Genomic DNA, 26,170 nt, shown 5'->3' with positions numbered 1-26,170 from the left:
TACTTATCTCCTCGCTGATATCGGTTATGGACACAGTTCAGAAGCTCGTACAACGTGCCTCCGTCCACGCCTGTTTGTCTGTGTGTATGTGTGCGTTGGGCTTCTTCGTATGTGTGTGTGTATGAAAGAAAGAGAGTCTTAGCTGTCAATCGAACGTTTAGTCTGTTCCAGGACGAGCTCACGCTATTTTTTTTTCTGAGTGCCGTGTGCAGTAAGCTGCAACCTTATAAGTTTTCATCTTCGCAAAAGAAAATGTGTACGTGTACTACCTGCAGTCGTATGCATAATAGTTTCTGTTTGTCCCTTTAAAGGTGACCTGTACATTTTTGTGCATATTCTATTGGACCGGCCAGCAGCCACTCGAAGCTATCGGTCCAAATGTTTTTTTGTTTTTTATTCTTTCAAAAAGTTGGTTCCTTGATTGATTGATTGATTGAATAATTGATTGATTGATTGATTGATTGATCTAGCACTTATCCAGGCTGTTGACATCGTGCGCCCTTCTCTCTTGCAAAGTGCAGTCTGCCTCGGTAGTACTACGGTTACTGTTTTCGGGTGCTGACGCGAACGTCACGGCTGACTTGAGCGCTCGTGTGCGTCAGCGTGCGTGCGTGCGTGCGTGCGTGTGTGTGTGTGTGTGTGTGTGTGTGTGTGTGTGTGTGTGTGTGTGTGTGTGTGTGTGTGTGTGTGTGTGTGTGTGTGAGAGAGAGAGAGAGAGAGATACCAGTGTAGCTTCATGGTACAGCCTTTGTTTCCCGAGGTGAGCTCATGATATCACACTTTTTTTCAGGCTTTTTACAATGGAATGCCTTTTCTCTTGTTTAGTACAGTCCACCTTTGTGATACATCGGTTATTGTACTCGAGCGCTGTTGTGGTTGCGATACCGCCCATCGCGGTCGCATTTAGATGTAGGAGGAACGTCGGAGGTCTGTGCACTGTGTTGTGCTAGTGCACGTTAAAAAAAACATCGTATTGCACAAATTTTTACGATGCTTTTTGACCAAGTGACAATGTCGCTTAATCAAAGCATCGTGTCGCGTGATGTTATGGCACGCCATGGTGAAGTCATGGGAATGTCGTGATGGCGATCTAAATTGGCCGTATTTGACGTCGTGATGACGTCATATTATGACGTCACGTTACATGACGCCGCAGTGAAGCCATGATAACCTCACAATGACGACCCAAAGTCTTGGTTATTTGTGACGTCACATGCAGGCGTCATCACATGATAAGTTTTTGCGTGACTCGTGTTGACGCCGCCAGAGGTCAAGTTTCACGTTTGACGATTCATCGTATAGGCTTTCGCCATAATGAACGAATAACCAATGGTCGGCATTGTCGATGCGAATGCGTCATATACCTAATGAAGCAGGAAAAGTGGAAAGCTTAGGCGCTAGCCATCTATGGCTAGAAAATCCAAGATACGAAGGCATGACGGCGCATGGGTGTTTGCGTCGCGATTACAAATTGAATGGACCCACGTTCACAAACTAACTTGGGCTACTTCCTGAAATTGAATCGGCATTTCCTCAGAATTAAACTGGTCCAAGTGCACGTATCGAGTTCTTGCCTACACTGAGGTACTGCGTATCTGTAGGCTTTCCGCGTGCACGATAGAGGCGGAGTGGTCGTCGGATATTCAAGCTCTCTCACGGACGTCTTCTTCATTATTGTGAACGCGTCCTCCCAAGATGTACTTGGGTCCCCGTAGCACAGTTCTGAAGACAGTGTTACTGTACTGTCGCCATTCGCTATCAATAGTGATTCCAAATGTTAGGGTCCAGTGTGCTTGGATTGAGGCGCCAAATAAAGAACTCCTAGTCCTATAGGCGTAGAAACTTCTGGGACCTTCCACTACGGCGTATCTCGTAATCATATCTTGGTTTTGGCTCGTAATTCATTATTATTATTATTATTATTATTAGTAGTAGTAGTAGTAGTAGTAGTAGTAGTAGTAGTAGTAGTAGTAGTAGTAGTAGTAGTAGTAGTGGCAGCAGCATCTTCATCATGATTTCAGCGATTATGCCCACTCCATGCCGAGAACAGCCCCAGTTTTCCTGCCTAATATATTTTTTTCTCTCTACTATGCTGCGGAGTATGTCTCCCCAATCTCGAAACATTAAAGTTAACGAATGATATCATTCTTCTCGTCACGTGACGTCATCCAGTGACGAACTATAGTGCACCGCGTCCTCGGGATAAGCTCGCGCGATTACCGACCGAGACGCGGGCGCTTCCACGGAAGGTGGTCTTGCTCGAGCATCGAGTCAGCGTGGGCTCATGGTGTTAGCCCCGTCCTAATGGATCGCGGCTTTTCTCCGTGATGAACGACTCACGTCTCGGCTTATAAAGGCCGTTTGTTTTGCGTCTTCGCTCGGGCAACAGAGGGCAGCGCGGTCGTGGCGGCCCCGTCTCTCGCTTCCCTGTAGGAAGCTTGTCGAGTCCCCCGAGGACATGCAACGTCTTGTCCGGCGCCGAACGTACGGTACAACGAAGAGCCTAGCCAGACCGAGCAAGCTTAGCGCCCTTGCAATGGTTTCTTCCCTCTTTGTTTCTTCTTTTGGGCGTTCCGAGCCTCGGAGCACACCTGAGGCTCTGCGTGTAAGCGTCGCTGGACATATTTCTTCGTGTGTTGCGCCTCTCCTATCGCTTATCGACCCTGTATGATCGGTGAGCTGTACAGTGGGCACTCATTTCCGCCTGCTTTGGCAGAGCTGCAGTAGTGTTGCTCTGTTGTTGCGCTTGTCGTTTTACGGCGCGGATATTGTAAGCGTGGCAAAACTGGTGCAGTACGCCATTAATAACGGAGCAGTCGTAGTGGCTCAACATTATACAGGTAGGGTCATTGGCCTGAGTAAAACAGGAGATCATGATTTTTTTTTTTTCGTTACTGTTGTCGATATATGATTATTTTGGCGTCCGTCAGGGTCTGTGTTAATGGACAAAGTATACTTTGGTCTACAAAGTATAGTTTGGTCTACATTTCACGTATTCACCGTTTATTATTCCCGTGAACGAGCGGAGAGGCATGGCCTCTCTGTTCCGACATGGGACTAGCCAACGGCTGGGTGGGGACCTACATAGTTGGCCCGCTGCCTTGCCTCTCAGGACCAAATAAAGTTGTTTGTCTATTTTTTTCCTTTCTCTTAAACTACCAAAACACTTAAGGAGTTGTCAAATGCTTTGCGCTGCAGGAAGTATGGACCGTGTTCGTACGAGCATTTATTGAGCTTTAAGTCAGCGTTCCTCGACGTGATGCGCCACATAACGTAATATCACAATTTGTTGAGCCCGAGGGGAAGCATCTGGAATTGGTGCTTCTGTGGCAGACAAGACAGGGTGCTATCGTTAGCCCATCAGAGTCATGTGGTCTCGTTGCCTAGTGTGAAGTTGTAGTGGCGTGATGACGTCATATTTTGGCTGCTTGTGACGTCATGTGGTGACGTCATCACCGGAAGTTCTTTGGCAATACTAGCGCTGGCGCCGATGTTATTTCGTCTAGTTTGACGAGCCGTCAAGTCAAAGGCTTGCGCCTGTCACACTCTCAACATAGTGTCCACATAAACTGCTCTGCGTGACAAGGTTCAGGTGCCGTAACTCGTGCCATTGCCTTGCTACGCCGCGTTCCGTTGAGGTATGGCTCATGGAGAAGGAGAAGGGAGCCGAGTCGAAAAGAGAAAGAAAAGAAAGAAACCGGGGACAACGCGTCTGAACCCCCGCGTTTCCCATTACAGCGTCAGATATATGCCGGTCTTTTAATTGCCCCAGGAAAGTTGCGGGCTCCACTGATGGGCAGGGAGATCGGGGAGTATACACCGCGCTGCCCTCTGGCGACTAACGAACACCCCTGGGGGACCCAGTTGACACACCGGCAAATGGAAAGGGCCCCAGAGACTCAAGTCAGGAGGGTTCGAATAGTAACATGAGGGAGCTTACAGACACTCTGGAAGAGAGCGGACACTGCCGTATGCACTCGAATAAGAGCCGCATTAGCGTGGCAGTTCACAACAGCAAACTGGCAGTAGGTTACAACAACAAAAAAAAAACAACAAAATGATGCCGCAGAAATCGTCTAATCATGATTTCTGCAGTAGTTGCGAATATAGTTGTCGTTCTTGAAGCGCTGCTGAGAATACACTTCACCTACATTATATTTGCTGACCCCAAAGGTAGCGGTATCGAATTCCAGCCGCGGCGGTCGTATTTAGATGCAAGCGAAATGATTGGGGTCCGTGTACTTACACTTATATGCACTTTAAAGAAACCCCAGGTGGGTTTCCGAAATTCCGGAGCTGTCCACCATGGCATCTCTCACAATCTTATCATAGTTCTGGGCCGTTATATCACGGAAAATATTATTATCGCCTAACTTCCGTTGTAGGACGACCTTAGAACACTACGTCCGCGTTGTGAAAACTCGCCAACACGCTGGAGTTGCAGACTCGCGAAGGAGCGTTAAAACACTTGTCCGAAATAATATTTTTCCTTCGAAGTTCTTCAATGTGCACTTAAATCCAAGTATACAGCCAGTACCGGGAGTCGAAGAGGTCTCCTCTAATCTGTTAACTCAGCACCTCAAAAGGCGTTGCCCACTATGCCGCTTCTGTGGGAGCAGTTTGTGAATGCCACTACAGAAAAGAATAAGCGCGGCTTTTAAGCGAGTGTGTACGGTGTGTATCCGGGCCTTTTGCAAAAAAAAAAACCTAATCCGCAACGCCCTCTGGAAGTGGCCTGCTCTTTTCTGCGGTGCATTCCAAACGATTTATTTCCGCCATGAGTGATCGTGTGCGCGTCTACGAGTGTTGCATTCCCTGGCACCCCCTTCTGTGCATGCATGCTCCCTCCGTGTAACGAACGAAATTTGAATTATCCCTGGAGTCGGGGGCAGTTCATTCGTTCTTCGTTTGCCTAGTTCAACCTTTGACGTGTCGCTCGATTGAAACTTATATCGCTTAGCTTGGGAGCGATTCCATCTTTAGCTTTGCTCTTTTCTATTCGACTGATTGCGGTGGCTAGACACCGCAGTGCTCGACGCCCTATCACCCGTACACGCCTCTGCAAATTAAAAAGCTGTGCTTCAGCCCGGCGTCGCTGTAGGGTGCTCATGAATACCCGTCTTCGTTTACAACCCTGAACAAAGAGTCGTTAAATATATTTCCCCGTGTCCCCTTCTCTCTATTCTTCCGAGTCCTGTGTAGTTTAACAAACAGTCAAGCACAGCTCCCGTTGTAGATCGTACTTCCTCCTCTCCACCGCCTGTGGGCCTGCAAGCCATTTTTTATTGAAATGAACGTCGTTGATGAAGGAGTGCGTTGAGACCTGAAACGGGCTGTAAACGCTGTTAGCGGCTCGGCTGTGTATGCATGTAACGGTCGTGAGCTTCCTGAGGCACCACCAGTCTGCGTCTGTGGTTTAGCAGCCATAACGGCGGTCCCGATAACCGACCTTGACTTACTGCCAATAGCGTCTTTGGGTCCGACCACAAAGCTGTATCGCTTCCAACAAAGCCCCCTCTTCCTTAACGGCCGCGCTTTCTTCTTTCGTCGAAGTTTTTATGAAACTCGTGACCACGAAGTATGTACACACGGAAGCGTTTGCCGTGAGCGCCGGTGCTGCCCAGCCACCTAAAAGAGCGCGTGGCACGCACTCATCTCTAGTCTAGGCCGCCAACGTCTCGTCGTCGCCAGGTCTCGGGAGGTTTATACGGGCTATAGCGTAGACAGCTTTCGAAGAGTACCGTGCGCCTTTTGCGTAAGGGTGCTCGAGAAACTACTTAAGAGAGCCGAGGAAGAATGAGGGAGTCGACAACTGTCCCTGTGCAAGGAAGCGAAGAAAAGCGTGCGTAATGATGCGGCGTGGGGTTCTCCCGCTGTAAAGCGTATGAAAAAAGCAATAAGGTGGTGGAAGGCTGAGTGGGATTGAAAAGCCACCACGGTGCCAAGCGGCGGCGGGGTGGAGATAACGGTGCTCGGTGTATATGGTAGGTCCTTTCATGATGTGACTTATTCGACGATTCGCGCTGACTCGGAGGAGATGCGCTTGAGGTGCGAGAAAATCTGTTTTCGTTTTCTTTTTTTTTTTTTTCAGGCGGGATCGCGCAAGTGCTTCGAAAGCACGTGTGCCTGTTTGATTCTTTTTTCTTCTCATTTTCTTCTATCATTTTTCTCCTCTTACATTCTTCGTACTCACACTTTATATGTTGATAGTTACGTGCAGTACGCAGCACTGGTGTCAGTTGCAGATGGCTGACGGACTTTCCCCCGCCACGAGTATTGGCACAGCGGCCTTTTTCGCGTATAAAGCATTGCAGTTACGTCAGACGTCATTGCAATGAAGGTTGAAAGAAAATTGGTCGTTTAGTCTTGCTGTCGATGCATTAGGGACACGAAAAGTTGTATGGAAAGAGCGTGGCTGGGCTGCACGCAAGTCCGCACGAACAAAGGTCGACCCTCGGAGGGTCCGGACGGAAATGATTGTGTGCTCTTGTGTTCTTTCTTTTGATGAGGGGAAGGGGTGCTGTGAATGGAGGAACGTACGGAGTTCGCAGAATCGGGATGACTTTTCTATGATACCACTCCGGACGATGAAGCCACGTTATAGCACAATTATTGTTTTTCATGGATCTTTTTTCATTTCTATATTTTGCAAAATTGACGCTTCTCTTTCGCCCAAAAAGTGAGGAAGTTGACACGGAAGTGAGTTATGACGGCCTAGGAAGGGCTAATGGATATAGCCTGCCCTTCCGGACCTGCTATTCCTCAAATGGGTTGTTGAACAATGAAGCATTCCCACGGCTGGTTTAACCGCCAGTCACTCAAAGAAAAAAAAAGAAACTTAGTGGTTGTTTTACTTCTGTATTATTGTTGCTTGCTACGTCACTTCCTCGGTGTTTCTTGAGTTGCTCGCGGGTTCCTCGTTTGCAGCGTGGTGATACAATTTGCTTCCTTGTTTACCGGCTTGCTGTCTGGCTTATCTTTACTTGCTTGATCTTTAGATATATGGCTGGCCTGTTTGCTTCTTGCCTAGGCTCCTGCCTTATCATTTTCGAAATGAAGGTTCTTAGAGCCTAGCTTTTTCCGGCGTCCGTTATGGTACAAAAAATTGAAACCGAAACTGCGCACATGCTAAACGAAAGCATCTGAGAACAAGCCCAGACATCTGTGAAAAATAAAGGTTAACAGAAATTTGTTAACTTGAACAAACAAAAAAAGAAAAACCACAACACCGTAAAAACAGTGACATTTAACCACCCATCAATCCAGGCATATGAAACAACAAAAGACTAACAAGAACAAGATACTAGGCTGTTAACCAGAACAGACCAGAACATTGCGGAAAAGCGGCAACGTCAACAAGAAGGTACCCCGGCGGTGAAGGCGCCGCAAGCGGCGGTTGTGTGGCGTTTAGGGTGGAGAGTACTGCCAACGCGAGACAGACTTGAGAGGCGGGGTATGGTGGGACATTCTCCAATCAAGAACAAAAATATACAAAACTCAAGAACAAAAATCAAGAACAAAAATAGAAAGGGAGATTTTATATAGAGAGAAAAACTGAAAGGTCGGCTTGAATCAATTTTTTTAGCCTGCTACTCAACGTTAAAAAAGGAAAGGGCGGGGAAAAGAAAGTAGAGAGAGATGTTGATCATGATGAAGGTGGCGATGAAGCAAGACCTTGGATAAATTCATAATCTCTTGCCGTGTTTTTTTATCTCTTAAGAAGAAGGCTCCACGTAGTGGGTATACGCAGGATAACCGCTGGTCATTCAGGGTAACTGACTGTATTCACAGGTGTGCGCAAGGTTACCCTTCAATTGAGGGTTATAGGGAGGGGGACGAACCTTTTCCCCCTCCCTATTATATCAATATATGACGTTTACTTCTCCCTCTCCCTCCAAGGTGATTAGAGGGGGGTGGCCTGCCCTTCTGTGCGCACCGCTATGACTCCAAGAAAAGCCAAACGCGTGAGGGTAAGACAGAAAGTTAGGTGGGTAGATTAGAATGATAAGTTCGGAGGTATTACGCGGTAGCAGCAAGCACAGGACAGGGTTGATTGGCGACAAATGGAAGAGGCCTTCGCCTTGCAGTTAGCGTAGTCGGGATGATGATGATGATGATGATGACGATGGTGATTGAAAGTTTTGCGTGAGTTTTTTTTTTGTGTGTGTGGGCGAAGCTCCTTAAGTTGATGCTGAGGACGATGAAGATGTGAAGATGATGATTACGAACGACGCCTTGCTTGTTCAGTATACGACGTTTCGATATGCTCTACAATGCTTTTCGTAAGACTGGAAACAACCAACAATTACTAGGGGACCACGTGCACAGACCTCGTCTTCGCCAACTTCAATCTAGATCCGATACCACAAAGCAGTAATGATGAAGGCAAAACGATATTTACAACTCAACACAGTATACCAACCGTGACCAGTATACCAACCTTGTATACGCATAAGTGTGCGCCGCTGAGTGGTCAACGTCACGGGAGATTCAGGGTAGCACTGAATGATCCCGCTGCTTCATCAACTCATCGCCATTGACTCTGTGGCATGCCGTGTTTTTTTTTTTGTTTTTTTTACACTTCTGAACTTCGTCATCAAACAAACTGTGTTTGTGTGGTCACTGCGGTTGAATGCGGGCCCGAAGATCGGGGAATCGAATCCCGGCGTGGGCGGTCGCATTTTGATGGAGGCAAAGTGTGCGACACTCGCGCGACGTCAGTGCACGTCAAAGTACGCCAGATAGCCCAAATTTCCAGCACCCTCCCCCTCCAAGTGCGACGTGCCCCATAGCATGGTGCCCCATAACACGGTGGCCCCGCAGAAATTCCCTTTGTGTTGACAAGGGTGCCAATACGGGCTTGTTCGTTCATCGTTAACTGGCCTGAAACATAGCCCAGAAACACACAGGGACAATGAAATAGATTGAGGTGATCTCCCGCTAAGGAGAACCATGTGTAGATACGAAGCAGCGAGCGCTAACGCTTACACTGGCGGCGACATTGACGCTGTCGCTCATCGGGGCGTTGCGCAGGCGAGAATTTCTGGGCTGGTGAAAAGCGCGCCGTGATATACCGGTGTTTCTTATTGGAACATGCCAATAGCAGCTATTGGACAATGAGAGATAGAAGACTCCGATTGGACGGAGACCTGCAGTCCGCTTTCAGTTAACGGGCATGCTGCGAATTTTTATTGTTCAACAATGCACAGGATAGATCTCCCACCGGCACTACCTTGGAGGTCAAGATCCAGTGTCTCTACATACGGGGTGGCCATGGAACGGTTGCGCAGCGCGAGCATTGGTTTTTTTTTTCTGGGCCCTCTGGCAGGCCGAGGATGCCACCCGAGTCCAGGGACAACGAGCGGCCACCTAAAGCCACCGAGACCAAATTGCCGGCCCATTGTGTTCAATAATGTCTTCTCTCTCTCTCTTGAATGGAGAAATTTGCTAGCAGACCCTGCCTGCATCGGCGTTGCAAGGCGAGAGAGGGGGAGAGACACGCATGCGCAACGTGGTGGGCACGCCGCACACCAAAATGAACTCGACCATGGCCTCCGAGATCGTGGGTGTGCGGTGCCGCATGCGCGCTATCTCGGAGGTTATGAACTCGACCTTAAGATGCTGGGCATGTAAGATGCGCTGGACAAACACAAGCGGCAACTTTTACCAACATCCTGTCTTCCTTTTGCCCCACCCTTCAAGGCGCTTAGCCGTGCTCCGTCATGGGCGGCAGAAATTAGCGCCTTTTAGTTATTAATAATTAATATACAAACTTTCTCAAGTGATCTCACTTTTGATTTTTGATCGTTAAATTGCCGCAATAACATCAAGCATTTTATAACAGAAGTTTGCCTAAAGGACACACAGCTAGCCTTATAAATTATATTTATAATGCTTCACGTCAAGCTTTTTAATATGAATTACTAAAAATGCTGGATAAGTGAAAGTTTTAACCAGAACAAGTATCGAGGCTTCATAGAATAACACAGCTTCGCAGTACACACTTGCCTTGTTCCACTGTTCGCAGTGAATTCCTCTAACGTTCGCCTGAAGGTTCGTAAGGCTTTTGTTACGAAAATACTACCATCTGTGGTGGGGACGGCCTAGTGCTCTCCCATAGTAGAGTACCAAGTACTCTATAAATTGTTCGCCAGTTTTTTTCTAAACAAGTCCTTCGTGGCTTCTTGAAACTGGGACAGCTTGTTTCTCTCCCATAGTCGAGTATACCGCACTCTATACCATCGATCATTTGTTCTAAGCACGTCGACAATTTCACATTAAGGAAAAGAGCTAGAGTTTCCAGTTGTTTCGTACTAACGAAGCATGTGCTCTGGAACAGATGCATGCGCGACCTTCTGTGAAATGTGAACAATCTGACACATTGTATTGTCTCTTCAAGTTGTTACTGGCCTCTCCAGCGGAGGCCCTCGTGGCCAATACAGAGCACGTTCAATTTGTTTAATAAGTATCATACACGGTTCGGAGAGTTTTAGTACGCTGGGCACACAAACCGTTTTTCTGACATGTGCTCTCAGACACCAAAGACCACACATCTGCGCACGATCATACTGGGGTCATCTACAAGTACGATGCGGGGATTGCGACGGGACTTACATCGGCGAAGCGGGAGGGCATGTATGCATTGCTTTGCTACAGCAGTCCATGCAGCACCCTCTAAAGGGACACTAAAAAGGAACAATGACTTGGTTCAGATCGATAAACTGCACTTTGATAACTCTAGTACCATATGTTTCACTATCATAAGTTCATTATTATCGGAGAGAATCAAGGTTGAAGTTTTATTTTTAAATTTCGCGCTAAAAGTCTGCAGGCCTGACGAAAGAAATTTTATAATCAATTTTCGTATTCTCGTGGCATTCGCTGGATCAAATTTTATGAAACTTCATATACTAAGTATATGGAACCCACAGAATACGATGTACTTCATGTTTATCCATTGAAAACTCCGTGGGGCCCTGTAGACGCCTTCGAAATTTCTTACGCCACGGTGTTTGGTGCGGGAAATTCAAGCTGGCTTCGCCGCCCGCACTTTCTTTTCGCGTGTTAATTTCGTTTAACATTAAGCGTCGTGTCGTGGTAAGTATGATGCCTTCGTTGTTGTGATTTTGTACTGTACAAATACGCGAAAAATCGTTGTGCTCTTTAGTGTCTATTTAAGAGCTTGTTCAACACTGCAGGAAAACGGGGCATAGTTTTTCCCTAAACAATGGATGATGCGGGCTCGATCACAGAGGCGGCGGAAAGGTATAACAAAAAGTTGCCGTCGCAATGCTGTAACTTTTTTTTAGCGAAGCGTTAATAGAAAAAACGCTAAACATCGTTATACACAGAGTATAACAGTCGCATATATTTTACATGACCAGTTGTTAGCAGCTGCGTAACTATGTCAAGATCAATGTGGGTATTACCGACAACAGAAGCGGTAAGCTGAAATTCAGCACTTTTGCTTGCAAGGATGGTAGCCCTAGATAGCGCTACGTAAAGCAACTTCAGTAGATGGCACTTAACTAGGATTGACGCTAACCCGAAGTGAAGAGCGTGGTTTATTACACTACATATAAGTACTATTTATAAAATCACTTGGACTGCGCTGCAACCACAATTGACTTTTCACCAACATTACGCCTGCACTATGCAGGCATACTATTCTCACTATGCTATATCAGCTTACCACTTCCGGTGTATGTAATACGCATTTTGTTGATTGCATCATTATGCAGCTGTAAACAGCTGGTTATATTATATAAAACATCGGTGATTGTTCAATGTGTCTGTACCTACAACTTTTGCACAAGTACTTATGGCACTCGACTGCTACCCAAAGGTGGTGGGATCGAATCCCAGTTTCGGCGGCTGCATTTTAGACGGGAGGCGAAAATCTCTGAGGCCTGTGTACTTAGATTCAGGTGCACGTTAAAGAACCCCAGGTGGCTGGTATTTCCGGCTCCCACCACTATGCCGTCTCTCATTCTCATGTCGTCCGTTTTGGAGGTTAAGTCCGAGATACTATTAATATCATTATTATAATACTAACGTTTGTACTTATATTTGGCGTCATTTCGTAACGTTTCGTAACGTAAAATTAAGACACAACAGTCATCTTCTCTCCGCACGTCTATTCCCATGGTACGTGGGATCCGCCATTTTTTATTTTTTTTCGTTACGCAGTTAACCTTTCTATCACACATACCGCCATTAACGCGGGACAGAAACGTGAACCTTGAGGTTAGAAAGTTAAAACAAAACTAGCAGGGTCTCTTGGGCATTTACCAGCTAAGACGTCTCGAAAGCGGAAGCCCTTTTGTTTTTATTCTCATTCCATCATCCTACGCGGCCGCCCTTTGAAACATTCGTGACCTGGCGTGGTTTGCACTACCTTCAAGATCGGAGGCACCTCGTGTGATTTTGCACAGGCTTCGCAATCGGTTCACCTTTGACCAAGTTACGAGTCATGTGACGACCGCGTGTTTGGCCACGTCAGTAGACGTGAACCAAATTCTATAGAGCAATCTGTAAACGTTGGCGTCAATGCGGGAGGCTCCTTGATGTGCAGTGATGGGAGACAGCTTTGCGTCTTCTGTGCCAGTTGTCACGTGGTCGTATAAGGCGGTGGCGAGCTTTGGGCTGGCCGGAGCCTACACTCCGGGACGTCGCTGCAAGCGCCCCAGCACGTCGAAGGCGCATAGCGCTGTTTACAAACGTGGAATAGGTCTATAGTTGTAGCAGTGAAACCTTCGAACTGCGTACAGTGAACTAGAACTAACGCTATATATAACTGCGCGATGGACCGCCCTCTACAGAGCCTTCTAGTGGGTCGTCCTCTTGGACTGCTTCCTTACAGATCGCCGCTCTAGCTGGAAGTCCGTTTTATGCTTTGACTGTCGTCATTGCACAATATCACCGAGTACTGATCGCCCCAGTCAAATAAACGCCTTTGCAGTAATAAATACTATTATGTGAAAAACACTTGATAATATTTATACAGAACGACAGTTTGATATTGAGAATCTATTCGAAAAACTAATACATGTTCGATTATATAGATTCGCTTAAGTGCTTCTGATTTTAATCGGATCAGATTGCAGAATAACAGTTTGCACAGCCTTAAGAATATGAGTCTCATGTAAAGACTCTGACGTTCCGGCATTCACAGTCATGCCCACGTATATTGAATCGTAAATGATCGCAAAAAAAAATATTCTGCATATGTGCAATTTTATATAGAAGATATTTTATGCATCAAAAATATGTTCACTGGGATTTTACAACTGCTCTATAGACACAATAGTTCGTTGTATGCGTGTTTGTCGGTATAAGAGAATGCCTCCATTCTGCATATGTGCAATTTTATATAGAAGATATTTTATGCATCAAAAATATATTCACTGGGATTTTACAACTGCTCTATAAACACAATAGTTCGTTGTATGCGTGTTTATCGGTATAAGAGAACGCCTCCACGTAGCATATTGCTACGGAGAGGAAGAAAAGGAAGAGGTGCGACTGACAGGCGCGCGACTGGGCCAATCAGCCATTGTGTCTCTTGCCTGTAGTTTTTACTCTGCAAATACATCTCGCTCAGAAGCAACCAACCTCGTAACATATTGGTGGAGGTGCTGGGTAACCATCAGGCAACGGAGCTCCGCAGCGGACGTCGCATCGCCCTTCCAGCCATGGCCAATGCTCAGCCCTCCGCGTCAACGTCAGCGTCTCCGACGAACATGGCGTCGCAACCGTACGTTTTCACGCCTCTCAAGGATCCCGGTACATTCTGCGGAACCGATGGCGTCGACGTTGACGATTGGCTGGCCATGTTTGAACGAGTGAGTGTGCCGAACAGATGGGATCCCACACTTCAGTTGGCTAATGTGCTGTTCTATTTGAGAGGCACGGCCAAGGTGTGGTATGAGAACAATGAAGAAGAACTCACAAGCTGGGACCAATGCAAAGCAAAGATGCGGGAGGTGTTTGGCAAAACCGCCAGTCGGAAGATCGCCGCCAAAAAGGAATTGGCCTGCCGTGCCCAATCCCCTACGGAGTCATACCTCGCTTACATTCAAGACGTGCTGGCCCTCTGCCGAAAGGCCGAAAGCGACATGACAGAAGGTGACAAGGTGGGACATGTTCTGAAAGGGATTGCCGACGACGCGTTCAATCTCCTGATGTGCAAGGGCTGTTCCACCGTAGACGCGATCATCAAAGAGTGTCGTCAGTTCGAGCAAGTGAAAAGTCGCCGCATTCTACAAACATTCGCTCGACTCCCAAACACCGCTGCAACATCTACTTGCGAGGACCAGTCAACACCACAACGTGCATCGCCGCCGGGAGACCTTACACGCATTGTTCGTCGTGAACTGGAAGCTATGGCGCCCTCGGCGTTCTATTCGCGCAGTACCGATGCCACTCCTGTTACTGTTCCTCTTGTTCAAGCCATCGTGCGCCGGGAGCTTGAAAACATCGGAGTGCATTCCGTGTGCCATGTCACCGCGCCTGTCAGTCGCACCTCTTCCTTTTCTTCCTCTCCGTAGCAGGGCTGGGCTACAACTCAATTCCAAGAAGTGTCAATTTGGTCACCGTCAGATTGCCATTCTGGGCCATATTGTAAACGCCGATGGTGTCCAACCAGATCCCGAAAAGATCCGCGTCGTCCGTAGCTTTCCAGTGCCCCGTTCTACATCCGACGTCCGTAGCTTCGTCGGCTTATGTTCCTACTTTCGCCGTTTTGTGAAAAACTTCGCTGACGTTGCCCGGCCACTGACAGATTTGCTGAAGAAGGATACCACATTCTCATGGGGCCCTGAGCAGGCTCAAGCGTTCGCCGCTCTCATCGGCTACCTAACTACGCCCCCCATACTTGCCCACTTTAATCCTTCTGCTGCCACAGAGGTTCGCACCGACGCCAGTGGCCACGGTATCGGCGCAGTTCTCGCTCAGCGGCACCACGGTAGACAGTGCGTGATAGCTTACGCCAGTCGCCTGCTTTCTCCCCAGGAGATGAATTATTCCATCACCGAGAGAGAGTGTCTAGCTTTAGTTTGGGCCGTCGCCAAGTTTCGGCCATATTTATATGGTCGCATTTTCACTGTCGTTACGGACCACCACGCCCTCTGTTGGCTGACTTCTCTGAAGGACCCGACTGGACGTCTGGCTCGCTGGGCTCTGAGGCTTCAGGAATTTTCGTTTAGCGTCAGCTACAAGTCTGGCCGTTTGCACAAGGACGCAGACTGTCTTTCTCGATATCCGGTAGATCCTCCTGATCCCGTTGCGCCTGACCTGGAGAGCAGAGTAATGGCGTTTACAGACGTCAGCGATATGCGCATCGAACAACGACGGGATGAGTCATTGCGCACTATCATCGACGCCATCCAGTCTGACAGCCATGACGCTGAATCCCGTATGTTCGTGCTGCATGACGGCATCCTCTACCGCCGCAACGTCACCACTGAAGGCCCTGAGCTTCTGCTTGTCATCCCTCGTCACCTACGGCCTGCCATACTTCAACAACTTCACGACGCACCAACAGCGGGACACCTCGGCGTTTCCCGCACATACGACCGCGTGCGACGTCGATTTTTCTGGCCTGGATTGTACCGCAGCGTACGTCGATATGTCGCCACTTGCGACCTCTGCCAGCGCCGGAAAAGACCTTCTTTGCTGCCAGCTGGATATCTTCACCCAATTGAAGTCCCCTCTGAACCATTTCATCGCGTGGGACTCGACCTTCTTGGCCCTTTTCCGACGACGACACTAGGAAATAAATGGATTGCCGTCGCCACAGATTATGCGACCCGTTACGCGATAACAAAGGCCATGCCAACCAGTTGCGCCACTGACGTCGCGGATTTTCTTCTTCATGACGTCATCTTACACCATGGTGCACCCCGACAGCTGCTTACGGACCGCGGCCGCTCTTTCCTGTCCAAAGTTGTCGATGACCTCCTTCGATCGTGTGCTACAGCCCATAAGCTATCTACCGCCTACCACCCACAAACTAATGGCCTAACTGAACGTCTCAACCGCACGCTCACAGAGATGCTTTCGATGTACGTCTCCGATGATCATCGAGACTGGGATACAACGTTGGCCTATGTGACCTTCGCATATAACTCCTCTCGACATGACACTGCGGGATTCTCGCCTTTTTATCTTTTATATGGTCGCGACCCCATATTGCCATTTGAAACCACCTTGCCTCTCGTGCCATCTCCTTCCGAGTACGCGCGCGAAGCCATTGATCGGGCTCACATGGCTCGTCAAGTTGCCCAGTCTCGCCTCACCAGGTCACAGGATATGCAAAAAGCCCGCTACGACCACCGGCATCGAAATATAACGTTTGCCCCAGGTGACCACGTGCTCCTCTGGTCACCGTGTCGCCGTGTAGGTCTCTCCGAAAAACTTTTGTCCCGATACGCCGGACCCTACCTAGTCTTACGTCAAGTTAGCGACGTAACCTACGAGATAGCGCCATTGCACTCCAATACGTCACCAAGTTCGTCACTAGTTGACATTGTCCATGTTTCGCGCTTGAAACCCTACTTCTGTCGCACTTCTCCGGACTCTCGCCGAGACGGCGCTCCAACGCCCGGGGGTCCTGCTACGGAGAGGAAGAAAAGGAAGAGGTGCGACTGACAGGCGCGCGACTGGGCCAATCAGCCATTGTGTCTCTTGCCTGTAGTTTTTACTCTGCAAATACATCTCGCTCAGAAGCAACCAACCTCGTAACAATATGAACGCGCATAGGTGCAACGGTATTATTATCATGCTTATTATTTTATTTTTCTATTCAGGCCTGCTTCGAAGAGGGTACGGGGGGGGGGGGGGGGGGCATCAAGTTTCGCGCCTTTTTTTTTTTCGTCAGGGCACTTCCAAATTCACGGCTCTCACACCATACACTCGCGCTTCGAAATATTCGACTTTACATGTTCGAGTGCGGGAGAGGCAATCTACGTCATTAATGCAAGAGGCAATCTACGTCATTAATGCAGCGTTCATCGTCTGGTCACCGTCAGACACGGGAGACGAGGACGCCAACGGGGCGAATGCATGACGCGTTCCTAAATATGAAATGAATGTCGTTCATTCAACTGTTAGGCCTAACAATCACTAAGCTCGCACCGCAGTCGACAGTGACGACGAACCAGTTGTACCGCCATCTCACCGGCACGCTCCCCCCCCCCCCCCCCACACCGTCGCCGCCCACTACCACAAGAAAGGAGGGGAAGGGGAAAGGAGGGCCGTGTCAGTGGCGTAGTACGTACTGCGAAGAAGTTAGAGGCATCCTCCCCCTTCTGCTCTCCTTGCCCCCATCCCCGCTTGCCTTTACCATCCAACAGTTATTCCGCCATTTCAGTCTGGTTCGGTCGTCGTCTGCTCGCTGCCCCATGCTCGTCTGCTTGCATGGCTGCCTGCAGTCCCGTCGAGCGGTTCGTTGTATTAGAACGCGTTGGCGCCTGGCGTGCGAATTTCTGCGCCGTAATGTGTTTTAGAGTACGGACATAATTAGCAGTTCCGTTTTCCCCCAGATTTTTGCCTGGAGCTGCCATCCTCCCCCCGGGGAAAGCGCTCGAAGCCATGTGCTTGCCTCCGCCGTGTTTGCCAGAGTACACGCGCTCGAAGCGACTGGCTGCGATTCGTTTCGGCCGCCAGACGGCGCTCTCTCCTCCTCCCTCAGAGTCGGTGGCGGGGAAACAGGCGCCCTACTAATATCGTTCGCATAACGCGTCCGAATGAACATTCACTGCTTGGATCACGGTGTTCGGAAGACCGTTTCACGGCTTGTTGGCCTGCATGGCTGGTGTGCATGGCTGGCGCCAGTGCAGTACGTGTTTAGGTGTTGAGGCGCACATAACGGAAGTGCTTCGCGAGTGTAGTTGGTGAGTTGTGAGGTGCCTATATGCCTGAACTGGTTATCCCGCACCGGATTGATGATTTGATTGGATAAACTTTTATTACCGGATTGACGATGCTCGACCTAATTTATAATGCGATTGTCTCGCTGATAACGCGTATGTCCCGAGCATATCTAATCGTATGAGTGTTTTCGGCAATGTTCAGGTGAAAACCCTAAATGCCTCATCAAACGCGAACGTTGACAGGAGTGAAGAAAAAATCAAGACCACCAAGATGTGTGACGTCATCATGGCGTCACTATGGATGTTTTGCCGTATTATACGACATATAATGACGTCATTTAAATGACGTTGTATGGTCATAGGTGGGCGGAATATGGAGATTGTGCAAAGCTATATGAGCTGCAGAAACCTGTAGGACGGGCGAGGGGGTGGGGGTAGATAAATTCACTGAGAAAAAGAAACAGACGAAGGCTTTAGCCTTCGAGTCTTTTTAGGAGGGTCCATAGAAGACCGTGCAATGATTTTTTTTACGGGAAAGCCTTGGAAGGAGGAATATAGCGTCAAGGGACACCAGGCGTGGTTACGCCTCGGGACTGGAGTACCATGCCTAGCTAAGCGGTGGCTCGGATAAGCGAATAAGTCGTCCAGGCACGGGTGGCGAAAAAAAAAAACAATGCCAAGATTGGTGTAGCCAGGGTCCTTGAAAGCCATGTTATGCTATAACATTAGCCGGACACCTCCCTTGGCACCATATGAGAGTTGCTTATTGTGCACACATGTGCGCACTGTGCGGATTAACCCTTGGTTTCTAAGTGAGACTGCATACAATAATTGAGAACGAGCTGAAAGAACGGAACGCCAAAATACAAGGTCAACCCATAAAGGTCGTTTTGCTATCCTACATTTAACGGTGATGTTACCTGGCGATGTAGTTACGCATCAAGAAATGGTGTATCAATAAGCGTCAACGTGGATGCATTTACAAAAAAAAAAATGGTGCTTCAGCTGTCAAACACCAACAGACAGAGTATAAGCTCTCTTTATACCAATGTACAGTAAGCACTATATTTCTCTAAGGAGACGTTTTACTTCCGTGTTATATATACCGATTCTTATGACGGAGAAATCAACCATATTTTCTCTCTTTCTTCCTCGCCTTGTTTATCTCTGTCTGTCTTTCGCCGATATGCTATATGTCTCTGTTTCTGTTTATTCTTTACTTTCTCTCTATCTATTTTTCCCTTTCTCGGTCTTTCTTCGTGTTTATTTCATCGCTTTCTTTGTAACTCTTCGTGTTTCTGTTTCTTTCTCTCTTTTTCTTTTTATTTCTTTCCCTTACTCTCTCTATGCTTTTTCTATTTTTCTCTATTTATCTATTTTTTTTCATCTATTTCGCTTTCATTCTATGCAGAAGACGAGAATGTCGACGTAGAGAGAGGCAAAGTTTGGGGGCCAAAGCACGAACCTGGAACGTGGCTGCGGCATTCCTAGTCCGGAACACCGCATTACGAGGCCTGCGTAACGGAACACCACATTACGAGAAGTAAGTTCGTCCGTGGGGCAGTATTGATGCATTCTTTTTGGCTATGTTGGCGCTTGGGGCACGGGCCTCGTGCGCCACCTCTTGACTTACGCTACTACCCGGAGCCACTGCGTACGTCAAGGGATGTGCAGGAATCTTCCAATGTGTGCAATCACACCGTGAAAAAATCACCTTGGATGTAGAAAGCTTCAAGAGATTGGGGAGGCAAGGTTAGTCAATACAACAGAATCAGAAGGGGAGGGCGAGTCTTCTCTGGTAAGTACGTGGCGGAAGGTGTGAGTTTTTGGCGCTGCATGGCTTTACTTCCTTCTCAAAGTATGGGTAGTCACTGACCAACTCTAAACTCGAAGCATTCTCTCACCACGTGCTTTAACACAAAGAAGAGGGATGATAGGATTAAGAAGCGATCTTATCGATGTATGTGTGCTTGTTCCCCGCTTCCTCGCGAGTATCCTCTGCTCAGTTCAGGTCTATTGTGTTGTAACAAAGCTCGGTCGCCCTCGTGAAGTCCGTGAACTTGAGTCTTTTTTTTTTGCTTTGCTAGTTTATTATACGCCGGAAGACGCGTCTGCGAATGACCAAGGTAGGAACAATCCTCAAAAAAAAAAAAAAGCCGTGTTAACTTGATCGCCACGTGCCAGAACGAGGCTGCTTGTCTCAGGGTGGTCACGCTCCGCCCAGAATGCCAGCGATGTAAACTATAGAAGGGCAACAAAAATTGTTTGAGGCCACATCTCTGCTCGATGCTTATCTCCAGCCACCTGATTCCTGGCTCGGCCTTTTATTGGTATCAATATAAGCGTTTAATTAGAGTTGGCGTATGTTATAAGGCTAACCCGGTCACACCGAACAGAGTGTTTAAAAGAAACAAAATACCGATTGAGCGATGCCAAGACAATGCAAAGTCAGTCCAGTGAGCACGAAATGGACCGTGCCGGGAAGGAACGTCTCGGCCTATTGTCTCAAGCGGCTACACGTAGTCTTTGCTTCACGCGTGGCTAGGCGGGGGATTCCCGTATAACGAATACCCGAGTGGATTGACGGAATGAAGGAACTCGCGAAGAAATGGTAAGTAGCCAGCCACGCCGAACCGAGGCGAGCCAAGCCTGCCGTTCCTGCAGAGCTCTGTACGCGTATGATCGATTGACTCCGTGTCCCCGGCATTTCAATGAGGCGTACACGCGGAGCACGGTCACCGTTCTACATTTCGACTGCCGTCTTTAATGAATGCGAGCTTGCATTCTTCGGCGGCGTGGTGTATTCGATGCCGATGGTGTATAGAAGTCGATCTTTTTACTGAACTGCAAACGAGAGCATTCCATTTTTTTTTGTCCTTCTTTCCTTCACACTAACTGTCTTTCTTTCCTTCTTTCCTGAGACCGGATTTCCCAACGCGTCCCTCCAGGCATGGTCCATCGCTTGTGATCACAAAGTCTTCACCATCCCGAATCGTTTAGATTTGCGCCTAGAGTATGAAGTTTAGAGATGAAGAAGCAACAAGTAAAGAACGAAGAATATTGTGGGGTCCTCATTCGGTTCGGCGTATTCAGCGAAGTGGCTGAAATGGAGTGCCTTGCCTCGCAGTGCGAGGCAACGTAGCCTAGGCTCGGAAACGCCAATGCCCATTGCTCATCATACGATTACACAATGGGAAGACTTCAGGGAGCAAGGAAGCGTGTTGTCGTAAGCACGCGACGCTGGGTTTTAGCGAGAGCCGACTTGGGTGCGGCGACGGCGCGGCGTTTGCCGCCTCTTACTCCCCTCCACCTCCTCCTCCTCCTCGCCGTCTATTATCGTCTGTGCAGTGTTTAGTCTTTCTGAGAGAGAGAGGGAAGGGGGCAATGAGATGCGATAGAACGCACGCGAACGCGGTCCTCTAACCGCGCGTTAGTCAAATGCTTTTCAGAAGGGCCCGCTTCATCATGCGTGGGCTCGTTGTTTCGCTGTAATGAGCGCCACATTTGGGTGCCCGCGAGAGGTTTAAACCAGATTCAGAAACAATCGCGAAGTCGATAGTCACGGCTTGCTTGTGTGCATTCGTTGGGCGTGTACCGAACATATCCACGTTCGGTCATCTCTGGCAACGGAGAGTGACCTAATAATCCGTTATCTGCTTGGAGATTGACTTCAGTAGGAGACGTCATGAGTGGCTAATCCTATAGGGTGGAGGTGCGTGGTGTCCATCAGCCTGCTCGTTATCCTCTCCTATGTCGCCTATGAAGCATTTTTGTGAGCGTAACCCGTTTACGGCTCTGGAATTAAATATATATGTCAGCTTTTTCGTGTGATGTTCCTCTGTGGTGTCGCTCTAATAATAAAAAAAAAAGAATTTGTTTTAAAAAGCCCTGTTCTTGCAGTGTACGTGTCCTCCGTGCAACTGGTCTCAGATTTTACCGCGGTTTTGTAATCAGGTAGAACAGCAGGCTGTTATTTCTCAATGTGAGAGTGTCAGGCGGTTGATCAAACGCGAAAAGTGAGCATCGGCACCGGCGGCGAAAGCGTCACCACATGACCCAAAAACGACGCCACAATTTTCAAAAGTAGGTGCCGTAATTAGGACGTCACTATTATCTCACAACATGGAGGCACATTGTGATATAATCAGATGACATCGTCTATTGATAAATAGTGGGCCGATCCCGGAGGCAGAGCAAAATCCCGTGAGGGGCAAAAACTTTTCAATGCCTCGGATCCCGAAGAGAGGGATGTGTTCATCCAGTTAATTGAGAAAAACAAGAGTGCCTTAGCTCACCTAAGTCAGTATATACGTAGCGTGGGCTACGGACGGACGGACGGGCGTGCGGGCGGGCGGGCGGACGGACGGATGGACAGACAGACAGACAGACAGACAGATTCATATAGATACCAACGAGGGGGTGGGATTGGGGGCTGAACTGGAACGTTACCTACTCTCCCCCCCCCCACTGATGGGGGAAACAACTCACATGCTTATGACTGTAATCAACGGAGATTTTCATAGGAGTGAAGGACCAATAAACAAAACGTTACTAACGAGAATTAACAGACAGTGATGCCAAGGAAAGTATAAGTGAGGTTATTAGTGGCAATCGCGATGTAAGTGTGGAAAAAAAAGCAAGGTGTACGAAATGAGAACTTGCCGATGGCAGGTGCTATGGCCTTCGAATAACGCTTCCGATGCTCTACCAACTGGACTACATCGGCGGTCATCCACTCGTCTGGTTCACGTGTTATTATGCTCTGAAAGTGTAGCTGTTGTATACCTATAGTGTTAGACAGAGCTTACTGCTCTCGATAGTACTCTAAATCATCAAACATTTTAATTCTAACGTTGCCACATTCCTTTCTGATTTTTTTTTTCGATTTCCTCATAACGAGTGTAAGTGCTGCCTTGCGCAACCACACCGATTGGTTATGAACCGTCGAGATTACAACCTTCCGATGCGATTACACGCGCAACACAAACTTTACAGATGCTTCTGGAATTTACATGACCACTATACCGACAACTGTGGAATATTCGACGGCACATGTATAAATGCCGACGCGCTTCGCCGCTTGTCAGTTGATCGACTGCTGAAGCTTTGTTTGCCGCTATCAGTGCCAGTGTGCATTGCTGTAATTTGACTTCCCGTTTACCGACCTCAAGTTCGCCCCAAAAAGACATATCGCCTGCCACCTTCGTCAACGGCGTGACTACGTGGCAATGTGTGCATTCAAACGTTGAGTGTCAGTCTGCGTGATGAGCTATTATAGTAACAGTAATATGCTCATCATCGCTGGCCTTACTACGTCTACTGCAGGACAAAGGCCTCTCCCATGTTCCGCCACTCAACCTGATCATGTGCTTTTTGCTGCCACGCTACGTTTGCAAACTTCCTGATATCATCGGTTCATCTAATTTTCTATCTCCCGCTGACGCGTTTGCTTTCTCTTTGAATACATTTACTTACCCTTAACGACCAACGGTTATCCTGCCTGCGCACTCCGTGCCCAGCCCGTGTCCATTTCTTAAACAGGGTCGGACATGGGTTACTATATTACTACATGCAAACATTTGTCAGTACTCGTACAAGTGTCGCCATTTGCCCGGCAGCTGCTGCAAGTCGCAAGTTCCGCTGCTTGAACAAACTTCCGTCGCTCGTATTTCATCGGTAAAGCGGAGTGTCAGACGAAAGCTGACGGGTAATTATCGTGACAGGAGCAACCGTTCTCTTGACAAACAGGAACAAGTCACGCACTTCGCCCCATCCATACGTCAAGACTCGCCCGCATAAGTAGAAGATCGGGACTTTCGAAGGTCGTTCCGTGACGCAAAGTGATTTCAATGGACGAGAAGCACGATCGAGCGCGTCCCACATCACATCTGTGCATCGTTGCCGGATGTTTCTGATAAGAAGCGCTCGCAGCGCTTTAGAAGGTTAGGTTAATAACTGCATCTTTGAAGCAACGGCAAGAACACACAGGAAGAGTCTGGGTTCGCTACTGAAAACATTTAATGCAAGCAATATACAGAACTCGAAGCGAAACAAAGCTAACAGGTGCAATAAAGGAGATGTGGTAAGCTATAGTCAGTAATGTTAGAATCACTTCATAGAACACCGTGTTAAGGCACGGTAAAGTTCAACTATGAATTAGTTTATATTGATGAATGGTACTCTGGCCTGACAGTGCTGAGATTTCGAATCTCGTTACTTTTACCATAATAGGTTTATTAATAGGAAAAAAATGAAAAATGTTATTTTTAACACCTGCCGGTTCGATTCCACATACAAGAGGGACATCGTGCGCAACACCGCACACACGAGGTAAAAACGTCGTGTTAATTGAAAGGTGCTGTCTGTAGTTCTACGTATTAGAGACGAGGATCGGTGTAATCAATCATTGCTGTCGAAACTCGCCGCGCACGTATACGTCAATCAAGGCCCTCCGTGTAATCGTTTCTTCCGATCTTGTGAACTTCGTTCTGCCGGGTGGAGGGTGCACGCAACTATCCTAACTAATTTACTACCGACCTGGACTGGAAGCGCAAGCGTTATGTCACGCGATGCCGTGTTAAAGTGAAATAAATAAGCAAGGCTGACGTGTCATGCGTCTCTCTGGAGAGTGTGCGAAAGCTGCTGGCGAACCTGCGCGAGGGGTGACCGAGCAGAGCGATTTCGCGAACTCTTGTCAGAGGCGTTGACGAAAAGACAAAGAATCACAAACCGGACCGTTCGCGGACTTCCTGTATTGGCTGTTTCTCTCTCTCCCTCTCCCTCTCTCTCTCTCTCTTCACGTTTGAGTGGGCTTCATTTGTGCGTGTGTGTGCTCGAGGAAGTGGTACAGCCGTTTTGGCTTCCGTACGCCGACTTGACTGTACAAGGTCTGTGGCAGTGGCGGCCTAAGGACCGGGAAGGACGCCCTTTCGAACGGACCGTGAAATTAAGAACTGTTGTTGTTTTTTGTCTCCCAGAACCACGACAGGAGGACGAGGGACCATGGCCTGAGATGCATCTGCAGAAAAATGCGAACATATTCCTGAAAGGCTTAGCGGACACTGCTGACTGGATAAGCACTTGGGATATAGGCCTACAGCTAGGTGTGGTGATATATCAAAGGAGCTGTTAGTACGTATACAGTGGATAGAAAGAAATGTGATTGATTGATTAATATGTGGGGTTTAACGTCCCAAAACCACCATATGAAAGAAATGTGTGAGTGTGAACGTTTTATTACAGTGTGAACTGCTACAAACAAACTGTACATTACCCTTTTACTTCAACTTGTATAAGTGTGCTATTAGGTTTTTTTTCCTCTTTATTGTTCATTTTGGGCAAACATCGTTATTTTTTTTTTGCTGCAGAACTTATCGATATGAAGTAGCCGAAGGAATATGAACCTCAACATTTCCACAGCAAGACAGTTCCAACAGAACACAACAGAACAGGAACACCGCATAGTAGAGCGCTCCGAAAATGTCGACCACCTGAGGTTTTCTAGGAAACCTCAGGGGGTCGACATGCACCTAAGTGTAAGCACACCGACCTCGAACATTTCGCCTACATCGAAATGCTACCGCCGCGGCTGCGATACGAACAGTCAATTAAGCACCATAATCACTAAAACACCGCATCAGCTGTACCATGCGTGTTGCCCAGTTTACGTGAGTTTGTGTGCGTTAAAATCACTTAAAGGGGCCCTGAAACACTTTTTTTCAAGTAACCGTTAAAATAATTCTCTGGAAGAGCTCATTGCCTCGCGAATTGAACGCCGCAAAAGATTTAGGGATCCGTTCAGTACGAGCGGAGTTACAAAGATTTGTCACACGCTGCAATCGCATCCTCTCTTCTCTCGTACCGACGAAAGCGCTGGAAACTAAGCAGGGAGGGATGGCAAGGCCACAGACAAACGTCATGCCCGCCCCGTGACCTTGCGCACTTTTTTCTTCGAATGCACGGCTTTTTCAATGTGATCGCGCGTCGACAAGTAGCGGCCTCCCGCAGCGATCTCTGTATCGAGCGAGTGCGCCATGTTCAAATCAGCCAATGGCTGATAGATGGGCTTGCTACGTGTGACTTTTGAGCAGATCGCGTCATTTGTCGAGAGGAGAGAGAGCAATTTTTAGCTGACTTTGATCATTTATTGTGAATTCCAGGCCACGTGCTGCACTTAATATTTGGCTCGCGTGTTGTCGGGAGCATCTACTGCCGATCGGCAGCGTTTTCTGACCATGCTCAAGAACTGTTCCAGGGCCCCTTTAAACAAAACTTTGCGTTCGTCTTGCGACAGCCGG

General features: G+C 48.1%; 1 protein-coding gene across 1 annotated transcript in view; it reads left to right on the top strand.

Annotated features, from left to right (window-relative positions):
* Window positions 1-26,170, top strand: part of LOC119181497 (latrophilin Cirl) — a 721,750-nt gene that overhangs the window by 67,007 nt on the left and 628,573 nt on the right. Inside the window, exon 2 of the mRNA XM_075875081.1 lies at window positions 19,285-19,416. The gene's annotated coding sequence lies outside the window, so the exon portion shown is untranslated. The remainder of the gene's footprint in view (window positions 1-19,284; window positions 19,417-26,170) is intronic.

This window comes from Rhipicephalus microplus, chromosome 10, assembly GCF_043290135.1.
Source record: "Rhipicephalus microplus isolate Deutch F79 chromosome 10, USDA_Rmic, whole genome shotgun sequence".
Taxonomy (NCBI): Eukaryota; Metazoa; Arthropoda; class Arachnida; order Ixodida; family Ixodidae; genus Rhipicephalus; species Rhipicephalus microplus.
This window is presented reverse-complemented; position numbering and strand designations above follow the sequence as displayed.